Below are 11,953 nucleotides of genomic sequence, written 5' to 3' on the forward strand. Positions count from 1 at the left end.
AGAGGGAGAGAGCACAAGCAGGGGGAGTGGCAGGCAGAGGGAGAAGCAGGCTCCCCTCTGAGCAAGGAGCCTGACATGGGACTCAATCCCAGGACCCCGGGATCATGACCTGAGTCAAAGGCAGATGCTTAACTGACTGAGCCACCACCCGGGTGCCCCTTCGAGGCTACTTTAATTTAAACCAGTAAAAGTAAATGAATTAGGAAGACAGGGCTTATAGCCTGACCCAATAAAAAATAATATGCAAAATAATAATTGCTATAATTATAGCTAATACATATTAACTTCGATTTGTCCAAAGTGAATGTTATTAACTTCATTTTACAGAGCAGTTAAGTACTTGACTACAGTCACTCAGCTAGAAAGTAGAGGAAAATGGGCAAACCCTGTTCTTTCGACTCTAGAAATTCTCTTTTGAAACCCCTTTGTATGCTGCTTTCGTGGTTGCTCTAGGTATTACATTATGCATACGTCACTCATCCCCTGCCCACTGGTGTTGGTATTGTACCCGTTTGAAGTGTAGAAACCTTACCTCCCTTTAAATCCCTTACCTTCCCCAGTTTCTATAACTGTTTCAAAATGTGCTCTACCTACAAGTAGAACCATGTTAGATATTATACTTTTTGCTTCAACCATCAAACATAATATGGAAAACTCAAGAAGGAAAAAAAAGTCTATTGTATTTACCCATATTTTTAAATTGTATTTATTTTTTCACTTTCCTTTTCTTTTTTCTAAGTAGTCTCCACACCCAGCATGGAGCCCCACACAGGCCCTGAACTCAAGACCCTGAGATCAAGAGTCAGACTCTTAACTGACAGAGACACCCAGACGCCCCATTTATTTATTTAAGTAAACTCTACCCCCGATGTGGGGCTCAAACTCACGACCCTGAGATCAAGAGTCCCACACTCCACTCACTGAGCCAGTGAGACGTGGCCTACCCATATTTTTATTCTTTCAGTTCTTTCCTGACCTTCCAGGAGTCTTTCTGTTAGCATTCGGAGTAGGGAAACACCCAGTTCTCCAGCATATCCCCTTTATTACCAAACTCACAACACTTCTGACACCAGACTTCTGGGGGTTTTCTTCCCCAGGCAGTTCTCGTGTCTTGCAATTTAACACAGTTCTGACACTGTTTACCCGAAAGTGGGGTCCGATCCCGCCACTTGAGGGCTCAGTCCCACAAGACCGCCCTCACCCTACTTGAGATGCCAATCGCGAGTGGGTTGTCCCCTGCGGTTCTGAGTGATCAGCTGTCAATCAGGGGTTCCCACAGCACCCTCACTGGGTGAATTTGCTAGAACAGCTCACACTTTACTTCCTGTGTACCGGTTTGTCATAAAAGGATATGATAAAAGATCCCGAGGAACATCCAGATGGAGGAGAGGCCTAGGGCAAGGTACGTGGGAAAGGATGTGCCAGTCTCAGCGCCTCCGTGTGCTCACCAACCCAGAAGCTTCCAGAACCCTGTACTATCGGGGGTTTTATGGCGGCTTTACCACATAGGCATGATGGTAAACTCCATTGCCAGCCCCTCTCCCCTCTCTGGAGAATGGGAGGTGGGGCCGAAAATTCCAAGCTTCTAATCTTAGTTTGGTCTTTCTGGTGACCAGACCCCATCCAGGAGCCCACCGAGAGTCACCTCATTAGAACAAAAGACCCTGCCGTCACCTAGGGGATTCTAAGGGATTGAGGAACTGCCAGGAACTGGGGTCAAAGACCAACCATAGCACAAAAGATGCTGCCGGTACTCTTATCACTTCAGAAATGACAGTGGTTTTAGGAGCTCTGTGCCAGGAACTGGGGGCAGAGAGCAATAGGTATTTTATTTCCTATTTTCTACCATATGTATGTTTTCTATAATAAATAAGTAAATAAATAATAATAATCTCACACATTTCCTTCCTGCTTCCAGAACTTCCTTTAGCTAACAAATTCTCTTTGTGTTCCTTCCATGAGAATGTCTTTATTTTTCATTCCTAAAGAATAATTTCGCCAGATAGAGAATTCCAGGTTTGTTACCATACTCAAACTTGTCCGTGTCCCCAGTGCACAGTAAGCCAATGTCTGAGACACTGGTTTTGAAGCAAAGAAAGTTGTATTATCTGAAGGGCAGCCCAATGAGAAGGCAGGGGATCATTCCCGAAGCTGCCTTGCCCTGTTGAGCCTAGGGACAGCTTACATGCGTGAGAGGAGGGTAAAGTGTTTCTTGAAACCTTGAGTGGGGGTGTGGGGGCTTGAAATAACCTAGAGGTGAGCATTCTTATGGACAATGAGACACTATTTGGGACCTGGCATGATCAGATATGTCAAGACCAACGTTACCATCCCGTCCTCATCGGTGGGTAAACAGGGAGTAAGGGTGGAAAAGGTAGAGTTAATTAGGGAGCAGAACAGAATGTGGAGCTAAGTTGATAATGCAACTAATAGAACTGTAGTTCTGCTTATGCTTCCAAAGTAGGTCCCGGAGCCAGGGGTCAGGCTTAGGCTGACAGTTACTTTCTCACCACTCGACAAATATGACACTTCTGGCCTCCTTGGTTTTTTTAACAACAACAACAACAACAACAAAATATATATATATATTTGACAGAAAGCGAGCATACTAGTGGGGGGGGCAGCAGAGGGAGAGGGAGAAGCAGACTCCCCGCTGAGCAGGGAGCCTGACTCGGAGCTCTATCCCAGGACCCTGGGATCACGACCTGAGCCAAAGGCAGACACTTAACCGACTGAGCCACCCAGGTGCCCCTGGCCTCCTTGGTTTCTGATGAGAATTTGCTTTCCTTTGAATGGTTTCCCCTTAGAAGGTATTGTTTTTCTCTCTCTGCTTTCAAGAACTTTTCTTTGTCTTTAGGTTTCTGAAGTTAGATTATGATATGTCATGGTGTAGATTTCTTTCAGTTTATTTTGGGGGGGTTTGCTCACCTTGAATCTATAGGTTTATCTGTCTTTTGCCAAACTTGGAAAGTTTTCTCCTAAAGTTTCTTCTTTTTAAGTTTTCTCTTCACAGGTTAGTAGTTTTTAGTTTATTCACAGAGCTGTGCAACCATTACCACAATCAATTTAAGAACTTTTTATCGCCCCAGCCAGATACTTTATACCCATTAGCAGTACCTTCCCAGGACCCCCTCTCTCCAGCTCGCGGTAACCACTGAACTACTCTCTATGGATTTGCCTCTCCCGGACATTTCTCATAGGTGCAATCGCACAATCTGTGGTCGTTGGTAACCGGCATTTTTGAATGAGCGTAATGTTTTCAAGCTTCATTCGTGTACATGCGTCAGTACTTCATTTTGTTTTATTGCCAAAATACTTCATTGTGTAGATATACCACATTGTTATTTATCCATTCATCAGCTGATAGACATCTGAGTTGTTTCTACCTTTTAACTATCATGAGTAATGCTGCTATGAACATTTTCTTTAAGATTTTATTTTTAAGTAATCTCTACACCCAGCATGGGGCTTGAACCTACAACCCCGAGATCAACAGTCACACTTTCTTCTGACTGAGGCCAGCCAGGTGTCCCTGCTATGAACATTTTTGTATAAGTTTTTGTGTAGACCAGTTTTCTCTTCGGGGTATATACCTAGGAGTGGAATTGCTGAGTCATATCCTGATGGCTAAGGATGTTGGGCGTCTTTTCATGGCTTGTTGGCCATTTGTTTATATTCTTTGGACCGATGTCTATTTAGATCCTTTTGCATTTAAAAAATTGGGTTATTTATGTTTTTATTGAGGGGAATAGTTCTAGACTGTCTAGAGTCTAGATACAAGTCCCCTATCAGATATATGACTTGCAAAAGTTTTCTCCCATTCTGTATTACTATTTTCTTACTTCTTTGGCTATTTTTTCAACTTCACCCACATCCCACTGGGACGTTGATGACATAAGCGTTAGATCTTTTGTTGTAGTCCCACATGTCTCTGAGGCTCTGTTTATTTTTTTGTAGTCTGCTTACTCTCTGCTGTTCACATTGGGTAATTTCTATTGTTTAAGTGTAAACCAACACTACTAAGAGCGGGTGGGGAGTGGTGGGAGGGAGGGATGACAAAGGGGCATAAGGAAAGTTTTGGGGGTAATAGATATGTTCATTATTTTGGTTGTGGTGAGGATTTCATAGTGGTTTCCGGTGCATATGTCAAAACTTACTAAAGTTTTGGTAAGTTTAAACATGTGCAGTTCGCGTTATTTAAACCTCACTGAAACTCTTTAGAGTTATGCTTACAACCACCAGGGGGCAGGGAGAGCGTCTCCAAATGGTCCCTGTTCTGTTTATCCAACGAGGCCGTACCTACTAGAATGTAGAAAATTGATGATTCCAGTAGAAACGCATCTCTGCTCTCTCAAAGAAATATTTTGTAGTTAGGAGTGCTTGCTTACTCCCTGATAAATCATTCCAATTTGCAATGCTAGAGGTGGGATCCCTGGGGGAGAGGGACTATAAACCCCTACTAGCAACAAGATTCAGGTTAAGCTTTCAGATTTGTGTTACAAATACTGTCTTGAAAGAATCGCACTTGCTCCTCTTCCTCTCGTGAGGATATTCAAATTTCTTTTAGATGCAGATCCCTGCCTTCAAACTCAGGTTCACAAACCCAAAGCCTAAGTCAGGGTTGGGGGGCAGCTGCAGGAAGCACGTGGGATCTGGGGACCATATCTCAGAGGCTACCAACTTACCGCGTGACATGAGTCACGCTGCTTCATCACTTTATGCACCTCCAGCCCCCAGTCTCAGCTTTCTAAAAATGAGGAATGACATGAATGGTGCTTATAAAGTCGACACTGGCTGCCAGGGGTTCAGCCCAGGGTCCGAATCACGGGGGCGGGGAGGAGGGGGGAGCAAGTGAGCCAGGTCCATGGAGGAGAGTGGTGGCTGGTGGGCTACAACAGACAAGTGGCCGTCCTGGGAGGGGAGCGCTCTATTTTGGGCCCTCCCGGACCTGGATAAGGTGGGGCCGGCTCCTCTCACAGTTCAGCGCCGCCGCTTCTAAGGGCTCAGCTTTTCAGAAAAAAGCAACGCTTGTTGGCAAATGAGACCCGGACACAAGGCAGAAGGTGCCTCACTCGGGCATACTCGGGAGCAGGGGCTGTCCTTCCGCCGTAACCTGAAACATTATCATGTTTCAGGGGCGTGGGGTGGGTCGGCGGCGGGGCCCCGGCTCCCGGCCAGCCTCGCTCTCCCTCCCCCGCGCCCCTCGCCCGACCTGGGCGCAGCCGGGCCGCTGCAGCCCGGGAGCAGCGTGGAGACCCCAGCTCCCAGCCGCGAGGCCGCTGCAGGCGGGCGGCGCCCAGAGGACGTCCGTTCTCGGCTCCCAGGGCCGTGGGAAAACCCGGCCGTCCCCTCGTGGGAGTTGCCGAGGGCGCGGGCGCGCTTGTGTTTGGGTCACCGTTGGCACCGGCTCCGGCCTCGGGAGTGTCCCCGCCCCCTCCCGGGCAGCGGGCCCGCTACTTCCCCTCGGGCTGGGCTCCGGGACGCCACAGAGCGCAGGAAGGAGACTTTGTTCTTTTTCAGCAGGAAGGCCCCTGTCCCGTCCCCCCCGACCCTGCAAGGCTGAGCTGCTGGTGGTTCGGGGAGTGCTCTGTGCGGATCTAGACGCCCCCGCCCGCCGGACACCAGGCTTTCTGAAGGGAGGAGTGTCAGGAAGCGCTGGCGGTTTCCTTTGGGAACACCACCCGCTTTCCTGAACCGGGTTAGATACCAGGATTTCAAGAGAGATTGAAGCGGAGGCACCCACAGGTAGGGGGCACCAATTTCTAATAATAAAAGGACAGCAACCTAGGGCTGCTCTAGCTTCCTCCCGCCTCAGTTTCCACATCTATAAAACAAGGGATGGACCAAGTGATCATTAACTGGGGCTGACACCACGACCTCTCACTGGAGACAGATCTGGATGCTGGGGCACAATGTGAGGTCACAGCCCCCCAGCCCGCACAGGAGATGGACCTATCCATAGGACAGTCATTGGTGGTACGTGCCTGAGCGAATAGCTATAAGCCCTGAGCTTAAGGTTCATGGTTGGCAGTGGTGACTCCTTGGGAAGAGAGCTGCCCCCTGCATCCTGGGTGTCCGTGAGGGCCCACACAGCGCAGCAGGGCTGTGTTATTTTTGTCTCATCATGTCCCTGGAGAACAGCTCAGTTCATGTCTAATAAACATCAACCAGGAGATTCTCTCTTTAAGGACATTGCAGATACAACAAAAATATCAGAGTAAGATTTTCATCTTACAAACGCAGCTGCTGTTGTGGAAGTGTGGACCCGAGTTCCATGGGGATTCAACTCACCAAAACTGATGTTAAACTCTCTTCAAAGTATGTCATTCCTGGGGCCCAGGACAGAGGTCCCGCATATGTTTTCTCTGCCTCCTGAGGCCAGGCCTGGAAGTCTCTGGGGGCAGATGCCAGGGGATGCATCGAGGGTCGGTGGCATTGCCATCAGCATGGCCAAGGGCATTCTTCCAAGGCAAGCACAAGCCCATGAATCATGGTCTCTGTGGACCTCAGGAAACCTCTTGATGACTCTTTTTTTTTTTTTTTTTTTTTGTAAGTAGGCTCCACACCCAGCATGGAACCCAATGAGGGGGTTGAACTCACGATCCTGAGATCATGACTTGAGTTGAGATCCAGTCTGAAGCTTAACCAACTGAGCCACCCATGTGCCCCACACCTTGATCTTTTAAAAGGAGAGTTTGACCTCTCTCAGTCCCTTTGCTAATGCTGCCATCACAGCTGTCTTCAGAGGAGACCCCACAGTTGTACCCCTTAGGGATGTCCCCTTGGTGAGCAGCGATCCTGCCACCTGCAGTCTCTTTCTGTCTGGATGCTGACCTGCCCTTTCTAGAGGCCCCCACAGAGATGGTGGTGGCAATATCCTTTTGGGTTCCAGCCTTCTCCTGGGGAGCAAGTCTTCCCCTCCAACTGCCAGCTGTCCTTACCTGCTGCCTGGGGGACTTTATCCCTGTTTACCCCACGCCTGTAAGCTGTGACCAGGCCTCCAGTAGCCCTTGCCCTCTGCTCCCAGGGTTGGGTAGGACTTCTCTCCTACCCAGAGCCATCCTGGAAGCCCTCAGACTGGCAGCCCCCACCCCATAACCGGTAGCCTTCAACAGCAAGAAACCGCTCCCACCGCCAGGCCCATCCGGCCCCTCTTACCCTGTGTTGAAATAAAAACTGGAGGAGTTCCTTGGGTTTTTTTTGTTTGTTTGTTTGTTTTTTTAAGATTTTATTTGTTTATTTGAGAGCATGAGTGTGCATAAGTGGGGGAGGGGCAGAGGGAGAGGGAGAAACAGACTCCCCACTGAGCAGGGAGCCTAACGACGGGCTCCATCCCAGGACCCCCGAGATCATGACCTGAGCCGAAGGCAGATGCCTAACCGACTGAGCCATCCAGGCGCCCCAGGAGTTCCTTATTATGTTGTGCCAGAGGAAGACCGCTGCTTCAAAGCGCTAGGGCAGGAAAGGATTTTGCTGGGGTCGGGCAGGGAGTAAAGGCACTGAGAACAAATGGCAACACTTCTAACAGTGGAAACAAGAGCAAAGTTCTAAGCATTCTGTCATGAAAGTTTTAGCAAAATAAGATGACATGTTTCTCCGCGATCAAAAAGTAGAGCATTTCTATGAAACCGTTCGTAAGCCAAAACGGCATAAATTGAAGTGATTACCATTAATTTACACGGGGAAAACTTTGAGCATTCCCAGACCCCAAAAATAACCACTCTTAGGCTTTTCTGCTACCTTAGGACATATCTTGCTAATGTATGCACAAAAGAAATCGAGATAAAGTACAGATTCAAAGCTCTGGCGGCTGGAGGCTGAGGCTGAGTGTAGTTCCCGGGGAAGGAGCTGAGTGGCGCCACTCTCGCTCTGGGTACATGCCGCCTCTGTGACAGCTCGCTGAGCAGTAAACGCTGAACGGCTATTTTGGCCTTTTGACTTTTTTCAGAAGAACAAAATCCTCTTTGGATTTCTTACAGTTCGCGAAAATAGGTCCTGAGGTAGGTTTTTCGTAAAAGCGAAGTGGCCTAATGCGAACTTTCAAAAAGAGGGTGTACCTGTCTTGGTTGGCCAGAGTAAGAACAAAAGGACCCCTTAAGTTTCCTTGAGAAGGTAGGAGTACTTATTTCTCAACTCAGGGCCAAACAGAATTCCCCAGCTGGGGTAAACCGGGTTTGGGAAATTCTGTGAGGACAGGGTTTTCAAGATAGCTCAGGAAAATGAAGTCTTTTATGACACACACACACACACACACACACACACACCCCTCAGATGTCCTGTGTGTCCTCAAGATGGTGGCATTGGAAGAGCTTTTGTGTCCTTGAGGTTTGCAGGAACAAAGTCTGATGTCCTCTCAAGTAGGGAGCCATGGGGGAGTTTCAGTGACCATCTGATGTGAGGCTGTGAGTCAGATACTCACCAGGTCACCAGATTTATAGATTTTCACACCCAGGGAGGGGCCATGAGGTTGGTTAGGTAATGAGAGCTTTTACATGGTTTCTTCGTGGCCCTTACAGAAGCTTTTGAGGCCATGAACACATAGACTATTCCACTCAAAGTTGGGAGGACTGAGAAATCCCCTAAGGATCTAGGAGTCAGCCTGAAGTGGGGGAGGGAGAGGGAAGGCATCCATTTGGATGGCAGCCATAGTGCCCTTCCCCTCACCCTCTACTACAGTTCTATAGTCAAATGACCCACTCCAGCCCTGGGTCCTGAGTGTCCTTTCTAACGGAGCCCTCACTGTCATAGACTGGGATGACTCAAGTCCTGGAGAGCACCCGGGCCAGCTGGTCACCCGAGTGGGCGGTGGGGGGCGGGGGGAGTGGTGACTGCCCGCCCAGTGGACAGGGCAGCAGCCTCCCAGCTGCTGTTAACTCAGAGGACACTGCTGGCTCCCAGGGGGCCTCTCCCTAGGACTTCCCAGCCTTTCTATGGATGAAGATCCCTACTTAAAATTTAAAAAGCAAAAAATAAAAATCACAGATTGACTCTCTATCTGAGACACTTATAATAGTAGGTGCACTTCTAGTAACTGTTGATAGAGAAAAATAAAACCTATAAAAGGCTGCTCTGAGTTCAGCAGTGTTTTTAAATGATTGTATTGTAGGTATCACAGACACACCTACACGTATTTGAAAAATAGCACTAAAGAGTATATAGGTGTTTGTACCACAGATGGACACTCAGATACAATCCCCAGGATTTTCAGGGCAGAGACCACAGGTTTATGAAATCAGAGTTCCCCCATTTCCCAGAGAGAGCCGGACCCAGCAGTGTGCACACAGACACACACTCTCCTGCTTCGCTTTGGCTGGATCAGGCTATAATGTCTGAGGTATCCATGTGATCTCTAAGACCCTCCAGGAATCCCTAGATCTCAGTGGTGATAAGGCTGAAGCCAGGAGCTTCCAGTATCTTCCTGGTCAGTGGTTCCCAAACCCGGCTTTCCTTAAGAACCCTCTAAACAACTTCTTAAAAATACAGGTTTCTGGGGTGCCTGGGTGGCATAGCCCGTTACCATGTGGCTCTTGGTTTCGGCTGAGGTTGTGATCTTGGGGTTGTGAGATAGAGGCCCACGTCGGCCTCTACGATCAGCGTGAGTCTGCTTGGGATTTTCTCTCCCTCTCCCTCTGCCACTTCCCCCTGTTCTCTCTTCCTCTCTCTCAAATAAATAAATAAATCATTAAAAAATACAGATGCCTGTTTCCATCCTCGGGCAACTGGATCACAATCTCCAGGGCTTGGACCCTGTCCTATATTTTTTTTTTAGAGCTCCCCAAGTCCATGCAGTGAATGAAAAGAAAACTCTGTCAATCCCACACATTCATCCTCAAACCAAAATCCCCAATAAATTATGGTGCATATAAAGAACATTACACCATCACTGTGGTGGGCCCTGCTGAAATTGGCAATTAATCCCCCTTCTGCACGAATCTTTACTTTGATTCCTTTGATCTCAGAGAGATGAGCTTTCAAGACACCAAGAGATGGAGACTAGTGAAATTGTTGCTCACCCCCAGCCATCTTTCTATCAAGGGTACAATTTCTCCTGAGCCTAAATGTCCTGGACTCTGGAGCTGGTGGCTCACTTGTCCTCCAGGTGGACACAGAAGGGTTTGGCTTCCATCCATAACCAGGCACTGAGGGCATGAGCAGGTGGGTGTGGTGGTGTTCTAATGGTTGCTTATATCCCTTAAAGCAGAAATCACAGGTCTGGATCATAGCCTGGCTTGGCTCCATCCTCCTTCAGGACCCAAAGTATGCAACTCTTCACTAAACAATAAGCAAGCCCAAGCACCAAAGACTGGTCAGACAAGGCAAGTGTGCAGACCTCCACGATGTTGCCACCCGAGGCTATCTTCCAGTAAGGGGACTAACGGATACTGATGAAACTTGCCTGAGCATACGGGCCCTGGTTTATTCTCTCTGTCTACTCCCCTAAGAAAGAGAAATTGTCACACGATGGGGTTAAGGTGTTGAGAAGGCTGCCAGCACAATGGCTCCAGGGTTAATTCAACAATAGTCCACCAGTGTAATTTAGTAGAATAACAGCTTAAAAGGGAAAAGCTTTGTGATGTCTCTAAGAGAGACCAAAGAGAACTGATCAAAGTCATACCCACTCTTGATAAAATCTCTTGGCAAACTGCAAGTACAAGGAAATGCCCTGAATGTGATAAGGGGTCCTAACCAGAGGAAACCTGGAACTTAGTGGTGAAAACTTAGAAACACTCCTTCCATTCAAAGATGGGACAGGATATGCATGCCTACTCCTCTACCATTCGGTTTTGTCCTGGAAGTTTACCCAGCATAGTAAGACAAGAAAAGGGACAAGAAGGAACAAAGCAGTCTTCATTTACAGGGGACATGATTGTCCACCTATATTATCCAAGATGATCAATGGATAGACTCTTAGAGCGAATACAAGTGAGGCCCAAGGTGGCCAGATACAGGTGACCCCACAGGAAATCATCAGGAGGCCAGTGCCCCAGAATGGCCAGTTAGGAAAAGTAACATCAAAGAGGTTCCAGCCATGATAGCAACACAACTACAAAGAACGCAGGAACACAGGTAACAGAAAATATGCAAGATTTTTAAGAAGACAGCACATCTCTACTGAAGGACACAAACATCTTGATCAAATGGAAACATGTGATGTTCATGGATGAGAAGACTTGGTAAGCAGTTGTGTACATGGATCTGGAACTTGGGTGAGAGGCAGGTGATAAATGGACTTGGGAGTCATTGGCATGGATCTGAGTGATTTCTCCAAGGAAGAATATGGACATGGGGGAGCGGGGAAGAGAAGATGACTCCAGTTGGAGTGTTGAAGGTCACCAAGCCAGAGAAATAGGTGGGAGACCAGGACAGTGAGGTCACTGAAGCCTAGGAAGGAAGCAGTGTCAAGCAGGGGGGCCCAGTGATATCAAATGCTGGGGAGAGGTTGGGGAAGATAAGGGTTGATTGGGGCCCATTGTACTTGGTAAGGAGAAGTTAATTAGTAAGCTAGGAAGGAGCAGCTTTCTGTGGAGCAGTGGGAACAGAAGCCGGATTGCAATGGATTGAAAATAAAAATGGGCGCCTGGGTGGCTCAGTTGGTTAAGCACCCGACTCTTGGTTTTGGCTCAGGTGGTGATCTCAGGATTGTGAGACCAAGCCTTGCGTGGGGCTTCCCACTCAGGAGGGAGTCTGCTTCCTCTCTCTCTCTCCCTCTGTCTTTCCCCCTGCATGCACTCTCTCTCTCAAATAAATAAATAAATCTTAAAAAAAAAAAGGAAATAAGAAGTTCTTTGGGGGGTAAATATGGCAGATGAAACATGCATGTCTACTTTAGTGCCTTCTTGAAACTATACTCAAATGATAGTAAAGGTTGTTTTTGAAAGGCATAAAACTACAAGGACAGGACTAATGGGAGAAAAAAAGTTTAGAAGCTGGAAAACAGATAGACTGTAACTAG

The sequence above is a fragment of the Ursus maritimus genome, unplaced genomic scaffold (assembly GCF_017311325.1).
Source record: "Ursus maritimus isolate PB19 unplaced genomic scaffold, ASM1731132v1 scaffold_6, whole genome shotgun sequence".
Lineage (NCBI taxonomy): Eukaryota > Metazoa > Chordata > Mammalia > Carnivora > Ursidae > Ursus > Ursus maritimus.